Source organism: Canis aureus, chromosome 35 (assembly GCF_053574225.1).
Source record: "Canis aureus isolate CA01 chromosome 35, VMU_Caureus_v.1.0, whole genome shotgun sequence".
NCBI classification, from domain to species: Eukaryota; Metazoa; Chordata; class Mammalia; order Carnivora; family Canidae; genus Canis; species Canis aureus.
This window is the reverse complement of record NC_135645.1, coordinates 21,389,961-21,409,021: the sequence shown is the minus strand read 5'-3', so window position 1 is coordinate 21,409,021 and position 19,061 is coordinate 21,389,961. Positions and strand designations below refer to the sequence as shown.

General features: G+C 35.0%; 1 long non-coding RNA gene across 1 annotated transcript in view; it reads left to right on the top strand.

Moving 5' to 3' along the window:
* LOC144305354 (uncharacterized) overlaps positions 1–13,717 on the top strand; it is a 47,092-nt gene extending 33,375 nt beyond the window's left edge. Inside the window, exons 3-4 of the long non-coding RNA XR_013372389.1 lie at positions 346–410; positions 13,567–13,717. This is a non-coding gene — a long non-coding RNA (uncharacterized LOC144305354). The remainder of the gene's footprint in view (positions 1–345; positions 411–13,566) is intronic.
* Positions 13,718–19,061: the final 5,344 nt, after the last annotated feature.

The following is a 19,061-nucleotide window of genomic DNA, read 5'->3' as shown; positions in this document are numbered from 1 at the left end:
GCTTTACATTTTGGGGTTTTGTTTGTGTGTTTGTTTGTTTGTTTGTTTCCCACGTAGATGTGACAGGAAGGCTAAAGTAGGCTGGAGTAGTAGAAATGCTCTTCCCCAATAGAAAAGGCTCTGTTAAAATACTTTCTGCTGGAAAGTAAGTCTTTGCGGTGGAGAACGCACTGGATGCATTTCACAGTGGTTATTCTTCCCACCCTCCACCAGAGGGAAAAATGGATTTTTTTCCTCTTCATTTTGAGAACCTATTGGGATTCCTAGAGTTAAAACTCAGGAAAAGCATGGGACCAATAGTGGTTTCTAGGAGTTTCTCACTCTGATTTTCCTATTGGCCTCCAGCAATTCATGAAAATTGTCAGAAGGTTTCCACCAGTTCACGGCTCTAGCAGCTTCTGCTACAGAAGGTAAGTCTTAGCTGTGACAATTTTGATTTGTCTGTCTCTCTAAATTTTAGAGTAACAGTCTGTCCTATGATCTTAATTTTCTGTTAGGTCCAGGAAGAGCCCTTGATCTTCTATTTGTTCAAATTTCAATTTGTTTGAAATTTATTGTAATAGCAGTGGTGATTTCTAAGTACGTCATGAGCTGAAACTGGAAGTCCATGACTATATTTTTATTAATTTTTCTCTTGACTTTAGAATTTGAATTTTTAAAAATATTTTTTCATATATGCATACTTGGAAGTGAAAGGTGGCATTTTTAAAATTCCATAAAATAAAATAAATTATAATTCTTAGATCCCTCTTTCTGTGAAAGGAGTATGTAGTTTCACAGAAAGGTAACTTACCAGGATGCTTTATTCATGATTTTTATTTAAGAATTTGAAGACCATTAAAAATAAATAAATAAATAAGTGAAGCCAAGCATTGAGAGAAAAGAAAAAGAGAGGGCAGTGACTCTAACTAGATTTCTATTGTTTCTGTGTTTTAACAGTGGTTTTTATTTATTTTTTTTAATTTTTTTTTTAACAGTGGTTTTTAAATAATGCATCCAGTAACTTTTAAGACACCTATTTTAAAATACCAACAAAGGAAATCATATCTCCAAGACTAACCATGGGTTATATATGGCCCTTGTCACAGGGCAAAAATTCAGGGGGTTTATGGTTGTGGATGGGAAAATAATAGATTTCTATATTCACTTAATTTGAATTGAAATTTACATTTCACTCAAGTATGAATGTAGGTAAAAATCAACAGTAATAAAAGCAGTAGCTGTGACTTTAGAACTTGAAATAAAAATCACACATTTTCATATTACCTATAGTCAATGCAGATTTTTTGAAATATTTCTGTTAGTATTCTGAAATTACAATAATTCTTAGACCCATCCTTAACATCATTTCATTTAATGCATTAATAAATAACCACAGATATTTTTACATCACAAATGTGATATATTAAAATAACTTAGCAAGTGTTTTAGTAAATTATTATCCTTTACAATCCAATTTACATTGTGCATTTTGAAAGGTCTCATAGTCTCAATTAGACTGAAAGGTCCTCAGCATGAGTGATGAGGCATTTTATACACATATACTCTTTTTAATTTTTTTTTATATTTTATTTATTTATTCATAAGAGACACAGAAAAAGAAGCAGAGACACAGGCAGAGGGAGAAGCAGGTTCCATGCAAGGAGCCGGATGTGGGACTTGAACCCAGGAATCTGGGATCCTGCCCTGATCCAAAGGCAGACCCTTAATCGCTGAGCCCTCAGGCGTCCCACATACCTGGTTCTTGATGGAAATCATAATATTATTATTACTAAGAGTATTTTCCACAAAAAAAATTACAAGTATTTGTCACTTGTTTAGCCTCACTAAAAAACCAAACCGAAACAAAACAAACAAAAACTCAGTGCCCCCTTCAGTCACAGGGTGTCATTTTCCTGCGTCCGGTGTCCTATCATTCCCGATGACCAAGGAAACTCTAAGTTCTGTTAAGGAGGACTGTAAGTTCTGTTGCATAGACACACCACACAGCATTTTCTCCTATGAGGTCATGACACCTCCATAAACTTATAAAAGAGATCCAGGCCTCTTCTGCCCTGGATACTCCAACTTTGCTGGTTATTTGGAATTTTAAACAAATCTCCAACCTCCTGCTCAACGATAGGGTACAACCTGAATTCAGAACATTCTCTTCAAAACCCAAAGAATCTATGTATTTATTTATCACTTGGTTACGATTCTTGCTCTCTCCCCTGAAAAAGAAATTTTTATCATCTGTTTATTGATCTTTGCTGGAGGTAATTTGACTTTGGTTAAGTTCAAGTCTTTCAAAACATCAGACATTAGAAGTTTCCTTCCCCTTTCCTCCCCTCTCCTGATGCATGCTGCGTTTATCTTTTCTCTGAGGCAAAAAAAATACTGAATATTTAACTGATCAAATATGGAAAAAGGCATTTGTAACACATTTTCTAGTAACTCTTTTGATTAATATTCCAACATATTATTGTGTTTTACTCTCTTGTTCTTTGTTTTGTTTTGTGTGTCATTTTTCTAATTACAAGAAATAATGCGTCTTTTCTAATGTTTCAACCTCCTGGGACTTGCTGGTCTCAGAGATTGCTCTTGCAGGGGCTAGTCAGTTCTTAGAGATAGTAAAGGGCTCACCTACAAGTATGTTTTTCATATGCAAACCAACTAATCCAAAACCCATACTTCCACTATTACTTCTTTTATTTAACTCTTTCACTCTGGACCATCTACCCCTCAACACCCCAGGGGCAGGACAGGAAAAGCAGGGATAACTCTTAAGTCCCAGAGTCTGCCAAAGTTATTCAAATCACGTGATTCTAAAGCTATTTACTTTCTTTGCCTTCTCATAGAAACTATAATAAACTGTCTTGCCCATGTTTTCCCCTCACTCTTTCTGCTTCCTGACAGATACTGATGCTTGCTTTCCCATGTGGCCTTGTACTGTGATGTGTATCCCCATCTCTTGGGGACTGTAACAAACCATCCTTTCAAAAAGCAGCTCTCCAGATCTGTTGGCCTTAACCATAACTGAGTAATAGTAAACCTACATTTAAAAATATTTGGATAATTATGTGTCTATCAAATAATGCATCTATTAATTGTATTAGACCAAGCTAACTAAAAATTTAAACGCTTTGTAAGAGTATAAATTTCTAAAGTATTTGCTATCAATTGCCTAACGACCCTGAAAAAGTGAAACAATTTGAATTCTTTTCTACACTTCTTGAGAGTATTTATTTCCTCACATCCTTAACAGGATCTTGTAGAATAATTCGTTATAAAATTTACAAGTATGCTAATACCAAATATTTTTTCCCGTCAATTGTGCATTTCTGATTTCTAGTGGTGCTAAATATTTACAATTGACTAGCATTTAAAAAAAATCTTTCTGTAAAACTACATATTTTTTTCAGGAATTTATTTCTTTATTACTATTTCAGAGTAAAACATAGTAAAACTTAATTCTAATAACTATTTAACAAATAAATTTACCCAGATAAACACCACTCCTTCTTTCAATGATAGTTTATTAGGGTTTATTGTGGTAGCTATGGTTTTGTTTCATTTTGTTTCACTTTAAAGATATTTATTTATTTATTTATTTATTTATTTATTTATTTATTTGAGAGACAGAGAAAGAGGAAGGGCAGAGGAGAGAGAGGGAAATACTCAGACTCCCCAATGAGTATGGAGCCTAAGGCAGGGCTGCATCCCAGGACCCAGAGATCATGACCTGAACCATGATGATTAACCAACAGAGACACCCAGTTGCCCTGATAGCTATGTTTTTAAATTTTATTTTCACAAATCTGTGATATCTTTTATGTTTTCCATATTTGATGTTGTGATTACAAAGTCCTTCAACACTGAAAGCTTATATGATTTGTTAGCTAGTGTTCTATAATATTATTATTTTTTTATATGTAGATATTTAATTCCCAAAGGACTAGTGTTCCTGAGTGTTGTGCTATATGAATCAAAGTTTTGACTCCCAGTGTTCATCCATCATCTACAAGAAACAAACTAAAATAAGGAACTCCTGGGTGGCTTAGGAGTTGGGCATCTGCTTTCGGCCCAGGGCTTGATCCTGGAGTTCTGGGATCAAGTCCCACATCGGACTCCCTGCATGGAGCCTGCTTCTCCCTCTGCCTGTGTCTCTGAACTAACTAATAAGTTCTATTTTCCACCAAAGCACACAGCATATTACCCCATTTCTATGCTTTCCTGTAGCAAACACTGTTAATGGTCTTAAACCTGTTTTCCATGTTGAGTACAGATGAAGATGACTTTCCAAGACTCACTAGGTATTAGGCTACATTATGACTGGGAAATAGCCAGTGACACAGAAGATACAGCCTGTGTTTCTTCTAAACCAGGCCTGTAAACAGTTGGCAATGTAATCCTTAAATGTTTCTCCATCTGGTGGCTGAATGTAGAGGATATCACAGTATCCTGGAGAAGAGTGGTACCTTGAAATGTTAGAGACAGTTAGCTTCCAAGAGGATGCTTGGAGGCCAGCAAAGAGAGTGTCATAGCCAGCTATTGGGAAAGTCAGAGGCCTGTCCTGACAGCACTCCAAAACAGTCACAAGAAACTAGATCAAATCACACAAGCCCAAGACGGCTGACAAAATAGATTGGAAACCTCTGGCCAAGTAAGGAAGAAAAAGCAGGAAACCCTTTTTCCCAAAAAATCCTGATATCAAGTAATAAAAATCCCTCCCCCTTGTTAAGAACTGTCAATGAAAGATAGAAACCTGAACCCTGGTGGGGGGTGGCAGGGGAGACACCTCTCATTCTTTCTTGACTTACCAGCTCTCACATACCCAGCATGTACTTTCACTTTGATAAACTTTCTCACTTGGGTCCCTCAGCCACTGTGTTGTGTCTGTCCTTGAATTCTTTCACATGAGGAGACCAACTCTTCCACAATATCTATAGGATATGTTGGTTGGGTCAAGGCCTCAGGGTCCAGGGTCTCCCCAGTTCACCCAGCAAAAGAAGGATCCCACTGATTTAGCATAATTGTTTTCCTCTGAATTTTTAAACATTATTTAAATCCGGCTTTCTTCATAGATAACAGTGATAATTTGTGTGGAATATGGCTCAACATTTTATGCTTTTCAAGAATTTTATCCAGTACTTGGTGACCTCTTTGTTATTTCAAATTAAAGCCTTTCCTCAATTTTGACATTTCCCCCTTTTCAGGCACATTCTTATTTCAACTAATTGTAATATTTTGTTCAGACATAACAATTAGCCAAAAATACTGCTCTTCAGAATTTATTCTCTATGGGATTTGGAGTCAAGATGACCTGGTTTTAAGTCAGCCATTTAAAAACTCCATTACCTTGGGCAAATCAATTACTGTCTCTTGACATCAGTGTCCATATCTACAATCTTCATTTTATAGAATTGTGGTGAAAGAGAGATGTATAGTTAATTTAGTTTAAATACATGTAAAACGTTTATTATAGTACCTAGTATTTTTTTAAGCTTCCTATACATCCCAATCTCTTTTCTCCAGAATAGTGCCCATATTGTCCCATTGTCTCTTACTTTTTTTTGGGGGGGGGGAGGGTGCAGATAATGTTAGGTAATTTTTAAGGCTCAAGTATATGTCTTCTTTACAAAGGAATATTTACTAACCATTCCATCTAATGGGAGCCACCTCTTATTCACCTATGACTTAGTCTTTTAATTTCATATTTGCTAACACTTATAATTTGGATTTTTCCCCCAGGAATAAAGACGTTATAATGATAGGATATCCCTATTAGGTAATACAATGCCAAAAATAGGTATTCAAGAATTATGTGAATTGGGATGCCTGGGTGGCTCAGCAGTTGAGCATCTGCCTTTGGCTCAGGGCATGATCCTGGGGGGATGGATTCCCATATCAGGCTCCTTGCAGGGAGCCTACTTCTCCCTCTGCCTGTGTCTTTGCCTTTGTCTCTGTGTGTCTCTCATGAATAAATAAATAAAATCTAAAAAAAAAAAAAAAAAGAATTATATCAATTATTTTATCAGTATACTTTCCCCTTTACTCCAAAAGTTCTTTCTTTGTGTCCCATACACTTCTTTTTCATTTTGCTTCAGTATACATTTTGTTTTTGTCAATTTCTAGAACTTTCACTCCTCTAACAATCTAATTTTTTTTGCATTATTTTCCTAACTCTGCCAATCTTCTAATTTCAGTCTCTGACTTTCTTATTCATTAGCTTAGAGGACTAAAATGGTGTCAACAATATATCTTTTTTTCTGAGAATATAATCATTTTTCATTATTGCTCTTCCTCATGTTTTGCATATAATTTTTATATTTATTCAATTTTGTCATGGGTTCCACGTTGTCTTTCATTGCTACTTATTCACTCTTAAAGTATCAGGTATCCCCAGGCCTGACCAAATGGCATGAATGAACTATTTCAGTGTCCTCTCACTGTTTATCTTAATGTTCTTGAAGTCCTCCTATGATCTTAAGGTGCAGAGATATAATGTCTAGATTTTAAATGTTATATCTCTATCATCTATCTATCTATCTATCTATCTATCTATCTATCTATCTATCATCTGTCTATCATCTTCTTTTTGTTTAGACTTTCAAATACTGTAGGAATCTGGGAAATAAATTGGTACCTAATTATTTTCATTAGGGGGCCTTCTCTTTGCCTGATTTTTCTCTCTCATTGCCCCAGAAATCTTTCCAAATCTAGTATAACATAGATTAAATTTTTACATTCTATCCACTAATGTGGAAAACTAAGCTTTTTTTTTTTTTTTTCCCTAAAAGCATCTTGGCAGGCTCAGAAGCTTATATTTCTGCTGATGGTAGTATAAAACAAAGCCAGAAGTTAACAACAAACACTAAAACCTTTCAGTTGAAAAAGACATCCGAGATTTTTTTTCCAGTTTGAGACACTTTCACGGGATCTGAGGCTCTTTTTTCAAGTGCTCTCTCTATATATATGCCATACAACCTCCTCTGATCCAGTCTTCCTTTGGTCCACACATTACTCTCTTATTTTGGAGGTTTGTCTGTATGGATTATCAGAAAGGAATCACAAGCTTTGTGTTTCTATTTGGGCTGCTATTGGAGAGCCTAGAAAGAGTTAAGGGAGAAAGAAGAGTGAGATTGGGGGTATTTTTTATTCTGGCCTCTCCCTGCTAGATTACCTTGGCCCATTACATCTCTAACAGTGGCCCGCTACAACAGATCATTTTCCAGATTGTGCTAATAATTCCATTCTCATGTTCCTTCAGTTCTGATGGGGGTAATGAAGCTATTGTCAGCTCTTGAATTCTGCACTATTCTTTCTGCTTTTCCTACAATCAGCCTACATAATTCTATTTATTTATTATGTATTTACTTATACTGAGTTATAATTGACATATAACTTCATATTAGTTTCAGGTGTACCACATAATTATTCAATATTTATATTACATTGTTCTTTTTAAACTGCTCTTTAATCACCCAAATTGAAAGCATAATCTTTATCTGCTGAGTCCCCGACTGTTACAGGTAAATTATCATTTTTTCCTCCAAAACCAAGTCTCAGAATAGGGTAATTATCAAGTGTTTTTATTGGGAAGTGGAAAAAAATGCCACCACTATCTTGCTGACTCTGAATTCGTACTGCCTTTGTGATTACTTGGTGCATCTGGTAACTGCTTATGTTGCTATAATCTGTTACTCAGTTCTTTAACTGATAAAACTTGGGATTTGGTCTGTAACCAGAGTGGAGAGCACCAGTTGCACCAACCCAGATCTAACCTTCCAATTTTTTTATTTTTTATTTTTTATTATTTTTTTAAATTTATTTATGATAGTTATAGAGAGAGAGAGAGAGAGGCGGAGACACAGGCAGAGGGAGAAGCAGGCTCCATGCACCGGGAGCCTGATGTGGGATTCGATCCCGGGTCTCCAGGATCGCGCCCTGGGCCAAAGGCAGGCGCCAAACCTCTGCGCCACCCAGGGATCCCTCCAATTTTTTTAAAATAGAATTATTATTATTTTTTTTACATAAGTTTTAGGTTCACAAGAAAATTGAGAGGAAAAGAACAGAGATTTCCTATTTCTCTCTGTTCTCACACGCATGACCTCTCATGTGATCAACATCCCCCACTAGACTGGTACATTTATAATAATTCATGAACCTACATTGACACATCTTCATTAAGTCCATATTTAAATCAGGGTTCACTCTTGATATTGTACATTTTAAGGTGTTGAGAGTTTAACTAAGATACTCTGTAACACTGCTGTTCAGTATCCATTTTTGTGTGGCCAAGTGGCCTGTAGCGTCCTTGAACTGCCACTAGACCCTCCAGTGAATAAATGCCCTAGATGATTGCCATAGAGTCACAAGTTCTGATATGACTCCCAAACTGCCCTTGTGATAAGCACTTTCCCTTGCTTCCTATGGCCTTCCTTAGGTAAGATCCCTGCAAAGCTTCCCAAAAGCTGGCTCTTTTGAAATTTGAATTGACCAATCTGGCCTCAGCCCAGGAAGCCCAAAGCACCTTAACCATAGTCCTTAATAAAGGCATGTACCCAAGATCCTGCCCCAGTCTCTCTGTTTGCATCCTGCCTTGACCTAATGTGGCCTTGACCAAAGTGTGCTGTGTTTTTCCTCTAGGATGTGTAACGAAATATTCTTTTTCACTTCCCCTTTTGGTCTTTTGCTGAAACCTGGCTCACAATCCAACATCCCAGGGCTCTGTTTAACATATATTAATTTAACAAAGTCACAACATAAGGATTTGGGCAAATATATAACGGCATGGACTAGTATATAATGGCATGTATCAAACATCATAATATCACGCAGAGTAGTTTCACTGCCTTAAAAATCTTCTCTGCTGTTCCTATTCTTCCCTCCATCCCTCTTACCCGCTGGCAGACACAGATCTTTTTACTGCTTTCCAGGATTCCAATAGTTGGAATCATATAGTATGTAGCTCTTTTTAACTGCCATCTTTCACTTAGAGGAAATTTAAATGCATATTACTAGGTCTTGTTATAGCCTGCTAGCTCATTTCTTTTTATTTATTATTTATGTTTTTAAAATATTTTATTTGCTTATTAATGAGAGACACAGAGGGAGGCAGAGACGCAGGCAGGAGGAGAAGCAGTCTCCCCACTGGGAGCCCGATATGGGACACAATCTCACTCAGATCTCATGACCTGAGCCAAATGCAGAAACTCAACCACTGAGCCATCCACACACCGCCCCCCCCCCATTTCTTTTTAGTTCTGAAAAATATTCCATTGTCTGGTTGTACCAGTTTATTTATCCATTCACCTAGTGAAGAACTTCTTGGTTGCTTCCAACTTTTGCAATTGTGACCAAAGTTTCTAAAAACATCTGTGTATAGGTTTTGTTGTGGGAATGAGTTTTTTACCCCTTTGGGAAGGCAAAATGTCAAGGAACATGATTGCTGGATCATAAGATAAGAGTATGTTTAGTTTTGTAAGAAACCACCCAACTGTACACACAAAGTGGTTATTACCATCTTGCATTCCCACAGGCAGTTAAAGTTTATGTTTTTCATCACCTGTATTTAGTGTCATCAGTGTTCTGAATTACAGTCATTTTAATAGTTGTATAATAGTACTCAATTATGATTTTAATTTGCATTTCCCTAATGACATCTAACATGGAGCATTTTTTAGATATGTTTTGTTTTGTTTGCCATCTATATAACTTCTGTGGTCAGATGTCTTTTAAGGCGTTTGGGCATTTTTTAATTGAGTTCTTTTCTTATAAAGAGTATTTATATATTATACAGTAATTTGAATATATGGTATATTTCAGGTAACGGTGCTTTATCGGTTGTCACTTTTGAAAATATTTTCTCCTAGTATGTGGTTTGCCTTTTCATTCTATTGATAGTATCTCTTGAGGAACAGAAAATTTTAAGTCGGCTTATCAATTATTTCTTATATGGATTGTACCTTTAACAGAAAATCTAAAAAGTCATTACACCCAAAGGCATCTAGATAATTTTCCTAAATTATCTTATATGCGTTTTATACCTTTGAGTCTACATGTTCTATCACTGATTGTGAGTTAATTTGTGAAAGCTGTAATGTCTATGTCTAGATTCATCTTTTTTGCATATGGGTACCCTTTCTCCATTATATTGCTTTACGCTTTTGCCCAAGATCAGTTGAATTTATTCATGTGGGTCTATTTCTGGATTCTCTATTTCATTCTGTTAATTAATTTGTCTATTCTTCCCCAATATCACATTGTCTTGATCACTGTAGTTTCATAGTAAATCCTGAAGTCTACCAACCAACTTTGCTCTTCAGTATTGTGTCTTTTGCCTCTCCATAGAAACTTTAGAATCAGTTTGTCAATATTACTTGCCTGAATTTTGTTTGGGATTGTGTTGAATTAATAGTACAAATAGATAAATCCCAATTGGTTGCAGCAAAGAATTATTTTTATACATTGTTGGATTTGATTTGCCTATTTTTTGTTGAAGACTTTTGCATCTATATTCGTGAGAGATATTGGTTTATTTTCTTTTCTTATAATGTGTGACTGTTTGGTATTAGAATAGTGCTGGCCTCATAGAATGAGTTAGGAAGTATCCCTTCTGCTCCTTTCCTCTGAAGGAGTTGGTAGATAATTGATATAATCTATTTTTTTAAAGATCTATTTATTTATTACAGTAGCAGGGAGTGCAAGTATGAGCTGGGGGAAGAAATAGAGGGAGAGAGAGTCTCAAGTAGACTTCACACCAAGTATGGAACCTTACATAGGGCTCCATCTCATGCCTGAGATCACAACTTGGGCCAAAACGAAGAGTCCTACATTTAATCAACTGTGCCACTCAGGCGCTCCGATATAATTTATTTCTTGCAGAATTCTCCAGTTAACCCATCTGGACCTGGGCTTCCTGTTTTGTAAAGTTATTATTTATTTAATTTCTTTAGTACATATAAGTCTATTCAGATTGTCTACTTGTGTGAGTTTTGGCAAATTGTGTCTTTCAAGGAATTGGTTCATTCCATCTAGGTTATCAAATATGTGGGGATAAGTGTTGTTCAAAAATGTCCTTTTTTATCTATTTAATATCCATGGAAACTGTAATGATTGCTCCTCTCCCATTTTTTTAAATTGGTGATTTGAGTCCTCTTCCTTTTTCTTCTCCATCAGTCTGGCCATTGGATTATTGATTTTACTGATCTCTTCAGAGAACCATCTTTTGATTTGATTTATGTTCTCTATTCACTTTTTTTTTTATTTCATCAAATTCTGCTCTTTTTTTTTATCATTTCTTTTTGGCTGCTTCCTTAAAATTTAATTTGCTTTTATTTCTTCAGTTGCCTGAGGTGGACGTTTAGAGCATTTATTTTTATATCTTTCTTCTTTCTTAATGTATTAATTTAATGCTATGAATCTCCCTCTAAGCACTAGCTTTGCTGCATCCCACAAATTTTGATAAATTGTTTTCTTTTCCATTTAGTTCAAAATACTTTAAATTTATACTTGAGATTTCTATTTTGACTCACGTGTAATTTAGAAATGTGTTGCTTAATCTCCAAATATTTTGAGTTTTCCATCTATCTTTCTGTTATTGATTTCTAGTTGAATTCCAGTGTGCTTGGAGAACAGACATTATACAATTTATATTTTTTAAATTTATTAATGCACTTTTAATGACTCAGAATGGGTTCTATTTTGGTGAATGTTACATGTGAGCTTGCAAAGAATATGTATTCTGTTCTTGGATAAAGTAGTCTATAGATGTCCACTACGTACAGTTGATTGATAGTACTCTTGAGCTCAACTATGTCCTTACTGATTTTCTGCCTGCTAGATCTGTCCTTTTATGATATGGGGGTGTTGAGGTCACCAAATATAATAATGAATTCATCTATTTCTATCAGTATTTGCCTCATGCATTTTGACATGTTAGAGTATTATTATATCTTCTTGGAGAACTCTTTTATCATTATGTAATATCCTTCTCTCTTTATCCCTTATAATATTCCTTGCTCCATTTGAATATAATGCAGTTACTCCTTTTTTATTCATATTAAGATGATGTGTTTTTCTTTAATCTTTATGTGCTTTTACATTTAAAGTGGATTTCTTATAGACAATGTATTGTTTTTTTATTCATTCTGACAATTTCTTTTCATTGATGCATTTAGACCAGTAATATTCTAAGTGATTATTGATAAACTAAGACTAATATTTACCATATTTGTTACTGTTTATTTGTTGCCTTTGTTCTTTCTTTATTTTATCTTCCACTTTTCCCCTGCTTTTGTGGTTTTGACTGAGCATTTTATATAAATGCATTCTATCTCCCTTTTAACTTATCAGGCATATTTACTTTAAAAAAACAAAATAAAACTTTTTTTTTAGTAATTCCCCTAGAGTTTGCAATACACATTTACAACTAATGCAAATCTATTTTTAAATAACACTACATTACTGCCCAGGTAGTGAGACTACCTAATGAAAGAAAAAATCCTAATTTCACTCTCGTATCCCTGTGTCACTATTATCATTTATTTTACTTACGCATAAGTACGTAAAGCATATATAATATACAACTATATATAATTGAAAAAATAGTTGCTATTATTATTTTGAACAAGTTGTTAACATTAGATCAATTAAAAATAAGATAATTTTTTTTTGTTTTCCCTTCACTAATCACTTATCTAATACTCTCCCTTTCTTTATTGTAGATCTCAGTATCTAATCCATGTTATTTTACTTTTTTCTAAAGAATGTTTTTTTTAACATTTCTTGTAATGCAGATCCACTGCTAAAAGTTTTTCTCAATCTTTGTAAACAATTTCTTTTCCTTCATTTTTTTACAGGATAATTTTACAGAATACAGGATTCTTGTTTTGAGTCTGTGTGTGTGTTCTCTCAACTCTTTAAAATTTCACTCCATTTTTCTTGCTTGTTTCTGAGCAGAAGATGGATATAATTCTTATATTTGCTCAACTATAGATGAGATGTTTCCCCTGCAGCCTTCTTTAAAGATTTTTTTTTTAATCTTTGTCTTTCTTCAGTTTGAAGTTATGCCTAAGTGTAGTTTTTTTGGAATTTATCTTGCTTGATGTCCTCAGAGCTTTCTCAATCTGTAGTGTGGTGTCTGACGTTAGTGGGGGAAATTCTCAGTTGTTATTGTTTCAAACATTTGTTCCCTTCCTTTTGTTTATTTTTCTTCTGGTATTTCCATTACATGTACATTACACATTTGAAGCTCTTCCACAGTTCTTGAACATTCTGTTATTTCTCTTCTAGTATTTTTCTCTTTTCAGTTTTGGAGGGTTTTGTTAATATATACTCATGTTCAGAGATTTATTTTCAGCCATATCCAATCTACTAATAAGCCCATTTAAGGCATTCTTCAGATATGCTAGTGTTTTTTTATCTCTAGTCTTTTTATCTCTAGGTTTTTTGTTTGTTTGTTTGTTTGTTTTTAGGATTTCCATGTCTCTGTTTACATTTCCCAATTGTTCTTGCATAATGTGTATTTTATCCATTAGAGCCCTCAGCATACTAATCATAGTTTTTATTTTTTTTTTTTAATAGATTTTATGTATTCATGAAAGACACAGAGAGAGAGGCAGAGACATAGGCAGAGGTAGAAGCAGGCTCCCTGACGGGAGCCCGATCTGGGACTCGATCCCAGGACCCCAGGATCAGGCCCTGAGCCAAAGACAGACATTCAACCATTAAGCCACCCAGGTATGTCAATCATTTTTGTTTTTTATTCCCAATTCAATAAGTCTAACATCCCTGCCATGTCTGAGTCTTGTCCTGATGCTCAATTGGTGCCCTCAAACTGCATTTTTTATCCTTTAGTAACCTCTGTAATTTTTTCTTGACCACTAAACATGACATATTGGCTAAAAGGGACTGCTATAAATAGGCCTTTATTAATGTAGTGGTGAGATGTGGTGGGAAGGAAAATGTTCTATAGTCCGATGATTAGGTTTCAATCTGCTATTAAGCCTGTACTGTATCATTGGACTGTGAACTCACAAGTGCTTCTCTCTCCTGTCCGTAGGTGGGGAAGGAAGTCTAGACTTTGCTGGAATTAGGTATAGCTCTCATTCCAAATGGCTGGAGTTGGTTATTTCCTTTCTCCAAGTCAGTGGGCTCTGAGAAAAACCAAAGCAGGTTAGGCTCTGTTAAATAGTTTCCCTTAAGAACGGATTTTGTTAAGAATAAGATGCTCTGGCATTTTTTCAAAATTGTTCATTTTTTTTCTCTCCCTGCTGGAAGCATGAAGAGATTTTTCTCCAGTGTTCACTGTGAGTGAACCTAGTAGAACTCCAGGTTGTAAATCACAAAGTATTGGAATCATTAGATGACCAGCTTCCCTTAGAATATTTACTCCTCACTGAGCCAACACCAATTTGTCAATTGCATTTCAAGTTTTTCAACCCTGGCACTGGTCCTGTGGAAGTTTTTCCTCAGCTCAGTCAAGCTGTGATTCTTTGTACATGCCTGTTTGTCTCTCCAATTTGGGAAGAGCAGTTTGACCTGTGACTTCATTTCTCTTAGTCACCTAAGAATTGTTTGTTTCTCAGTCTACTCAGTTTTTCACTTCTTGGTAGGATGTAATAGTGACTTCCAAGTTTCTTACATGCTGGTACTGGCCCCTGTGCACTACTGAGTTTGGCTTTTTCAACAAGGCAAATGCCTCTAGGTCTCAGCCATCCTCCAACCAGTCCATGCTAGTTATGGCCATTCCATTACATGCTATAGAATGGCTCTTTCCAGGCCTGCTATCTTTTTAAAATAACTTATATTATTTACCCCAGGATAATGTACAGAACACTAAGAATCAGCCTAATGTTCAGAGAAGCTGAGAAATCCATATTTGATAGAGATCTTTGGCTTAGGGATACCTGATTATAATATTTATTCCCATCCATTTCTGAACCAAGTGAGAGGCACAATCTTACTCTAGTTCCAGATTAGTACAAGGATTGTTCTGAAGGGCCTTCAGTATTCCTGGGCTTCATTAGCTAAATCTATACTTCACAGAAGAGTATTTAAACTATCTCCACTCCAACTCATTTCTAAGATTATAAGAGTGAAAAGTATACATGAAACTAATATTTTATGGGAGAAGAAATTTAAAATTTCATTTCCTTCTTATAAAATTTTTGAAAAGACATATATTACACTGCTTTCTATTTGACTTGACCTCTGCTCTAGTTAACTATTATGTCCACGTATAGTCAATTTTCTTTGTTATTTTACTAGCCAGTTAGGAGGGGATTAAAATTTTTCTCATTTAGCTGAGATTTTATCCTTGAGTTAGGAGCTTTCCTACAGAGAGTTGTTTGGGCTATGACATGAAGAAACTTAGGAGCAATACCTGTTGCTTGCAGACACTATTGTTATGGTTGCATATATATTTGTTCCTCTATTTTCCTAAAATGTGTTGTTGCTTTTTTTTTTTAGAGAGAGAGTGAGTCCCTCTGCTTGAGATTCTCCTTTTCCCTCTTCCTCTACCCTTCCCTCCACTCGCTGTCTCATTCTCTAAAATAAATAAATAAAATATTTTAAAAACCAGTATGATGTAATAATGTCTAAAATTTAAAAGGCATCTATTGACATATTAAGCAATCTGCCATATAATGAGTACAACATATGCATGATTTTCCCCCATGTAATCCCATACAAAAAACTCAAGGCTGACCTCACAAACCATATGAAATGATTTAGCTCCTTCATTTAAAAAAAATAAAAAAATATATTTTTTTAGAAAGAGAGTAGAGAGTGAGTGTGAGTATGAGAGAGAGAGAGCAAGAGCAGGGGGAGGGGTAGACGGAGAGGTAGAAATAGACGCCCCACTAAGCAGGAAGCCCTATGTGGGACTCAACCCCAGGACCCTGCGATCATGACCTGAGCTGAAGGCACTTAACCAACTAAGCCACTCAGGCACACAATTTACCTCCTTCAAAGTCACTTTTAAATCTTGTTGATAATTCTGAAGAAGGTTATCTGTTTTTAAAGCTGTGATCACAGGCTTCAGACAACTATTCTCCAGAAAAACTTTCTAAAATATTATTACTAAGAATCTTGTAAGTTTCTCCATTCATAAGCTTCCTCTCTTCACTGGTTTCTATCACTAGGCTCATAGTGAGATGAAATAATAAAGAAATATTATTCTTCCATGTGCACCACCTAGAACACTACTTCATTTGCCTTTAGAACTCACACTGTTTTCTTCATGAATTTAATGTATCCTATACACATTTCTGGCAGGTGTTGAAAAATTCTACTCCCTGCTTTTAGAGAAGTCATGTTTCACAGCTAGAAATGGGAAGGAAATGGAGGGTTATATTTCATTGGAACAAATACATGTTTAAGCTAGTAATTACCATTTATAGTGCTGTCCTTAAAATGTCTAACAGCCCCTAGGCTTCCCTGCACCATTCATGCTAATTCTCAGACAAGAATTTCCAAATGATAATAAACCTTATAAATCTTTCAAAGTGATCACAAAGATACTCTTTGTGAAACTATAAAAAACATTAAATCGTCAATGATAATACTTTGTGCATGGACATATCTTAAACTCATGGATCTATATCATTTAGCAACAGGAACTCAATATGCTACATAAGTAGCAAGCACTGTGTAATTATCCCCATTATCAAAAGGGACAAAGTGCTAGAAAAATTAAGCTGCTACCAAGAGGCCATACAAAGAGAACTCATATATTTCCCAAAGAATCGTCTCTTTGTTGTGGAAAAGAAAGTGATGAAAGAAATTAATAATTATTGAGTGCTTACCAGGTGCATGTAGTGACACCTGGTTATCTTTGGTATCTAGATTTTATTCTCAATGCCAGTCATATTTCATTATATTGCAATGTCATGAGTATATTTTATTACCTTCAAACCTCAAATTTAGTGCATATCCTATGATAAGAAATTTTATATTACACTAACCCTTATAGTACCAGAAAAAAAGTTCCCATTCCTCCCTTTTCTTGTATTTTACTTTCTTGGTGATTGACAAAGATGAAGTTCTCATAATAGCTTATTTGTTCAATAGCCTCTAGAACACTGTCACATCACAACGATGGCTCACAGTTACCTAGCTCTTTATATTTATGGGCTTTCCCCTCTGTAAGTTGAAGATATTTGGTTAGTGTATTCCCAGGACCCATTTCAGTCTAATATTCAATAGTTTATAACTGTGTTGTTCCAGTCATTATCTCCCTTCTATATGGTAGCTTCCCAGTCAAAAAAAGGAAAAGCAGTATTACTCTGTCTTATGCACTTTAATTCCTCCTTCCCGCCTTTCATAAAGAACCAAATTTCTACTCAAATAACAAGACTAGTTTTATTTAATAATATGTTGAAACAAAAAAATTCCATTAACACAGGTTACTTCTGAACCCATTCAAACCACTTAAACCAACAAGGGGAAAAGATTGGTTTCTTAAAGTGATACTGGGCAAGACAAAAGCATATCCCATTCACTCTATTTTGGCAAATGAAACAGAGAAAAGGAGGTTTATTTTATTGAATATCAACAGTTACCATTTAGCATCATTATTTATAATAAAGAATATTTGCTTTGGAAAGAGATGTACTAAATTCCCATGTGTACAGGAGACAGTATTTGTTCTAAAATAATCCAAATCTATGGTTTCAACAAGATGTTACCTACTGGAATTTTACCCTGATAATAATTTCAAACTTAATTCCTAAAGCATGAAAGAAGTAATAGGATAACAGTCATTTATAGGCACTAAGAAATTCTTCTAATAAATATATCAAATTTTTTATTATAGTTGGTAACATATCACTTTAGAAAAGGGCATTGCTTTATCCAATTTCACCATTCCCTTTGCACCACAACTTAAATTTCTCTTTGTAAAACCCAGATATTTTCAGAGAACATTTCAGAATAATATTATATATTCCTCCTTAGTACCTTGGGCATTTTGTAAATATGATTTCATTCTGGGCTTTTCTTTTTCCCCTTTAAATATTGATGCTTAATTCGTCAATAAGTAAGTAAGCAAAAACCATTTCCAAACTTTTGGCCAGAATATCTGGCTTCAGGGAATGGTTTTCTATCTTACTGATATTCAAACAATTTACTTTGTGCTAAAGCTGCAAAATAGTTTACCCTATAACAATTTGTGATAAAGAGTGTATGCTACCTGCTGATGAATTTACCAGTGACAAAATTATATAATATATCTTCTAAAAGAACACACTTATTGTTCAGTACAGGTTAACTCATTCAATAAATAGAAAAGAAAAACATAAATTGTACATATATTTCTGTTTCACACTTGGCGGTTGTTATATAAATGGGCCAAAGAGGGCCCTTGTGTATTGGCCTAAATGGATGCATGTTGCTTATTCCTTCAGGGCAGCCAACAACAAATTAGCCCAAAGCTTACTCGTGCCAACATCAAACTCTTACACAACAAATCATTTTAAATATAGTACAAATAAATATATTTTTAGCTATTTAGAGTTTATTTACTTTGTATACCTCTCAAAGCTGCACTCAACATCTGGTAGCCATAGATAGGATAAACCCTGAGGTTATGAAAAACCCTGAACTACAAATGCCCTCTATAACAATGACCCAGAAACTCTACAACTTGCTGCTGAGTGACACTAATATACATTTGCCCCTCTCTGATTTTCCTGGAGAGGTCTACTCTCTTCCCCACTTCCCCTTCCAAGTGGTTCCTCTTGCCACTGTCTTTGGAAAGCCTTTTCCTGGAAGAAACTTCTCCTCTCATACCGTTCTGTCCAAGCAGTGACCAGTGAATCGTGCTATGTATTACTGTCTCTCCTGGTCCTGTCTCTTCCTTGATCAATTCCAAAATCCTTAAGCTTACCACACAGCTAATATATTCATTTCAAATTAAATAGTTTCTAGGTCTTGATCTAACACTCAGAAACTATGATGAGAAAGAAAATATAATTTATTTAATTAAAGTACAATCTATGAGTTCTGAAGTGGAAAAAAAATGTAATGACTGCCATTTAAGAAATACTGCAAGGTGACAATATTTTGTGCCTGTTTAT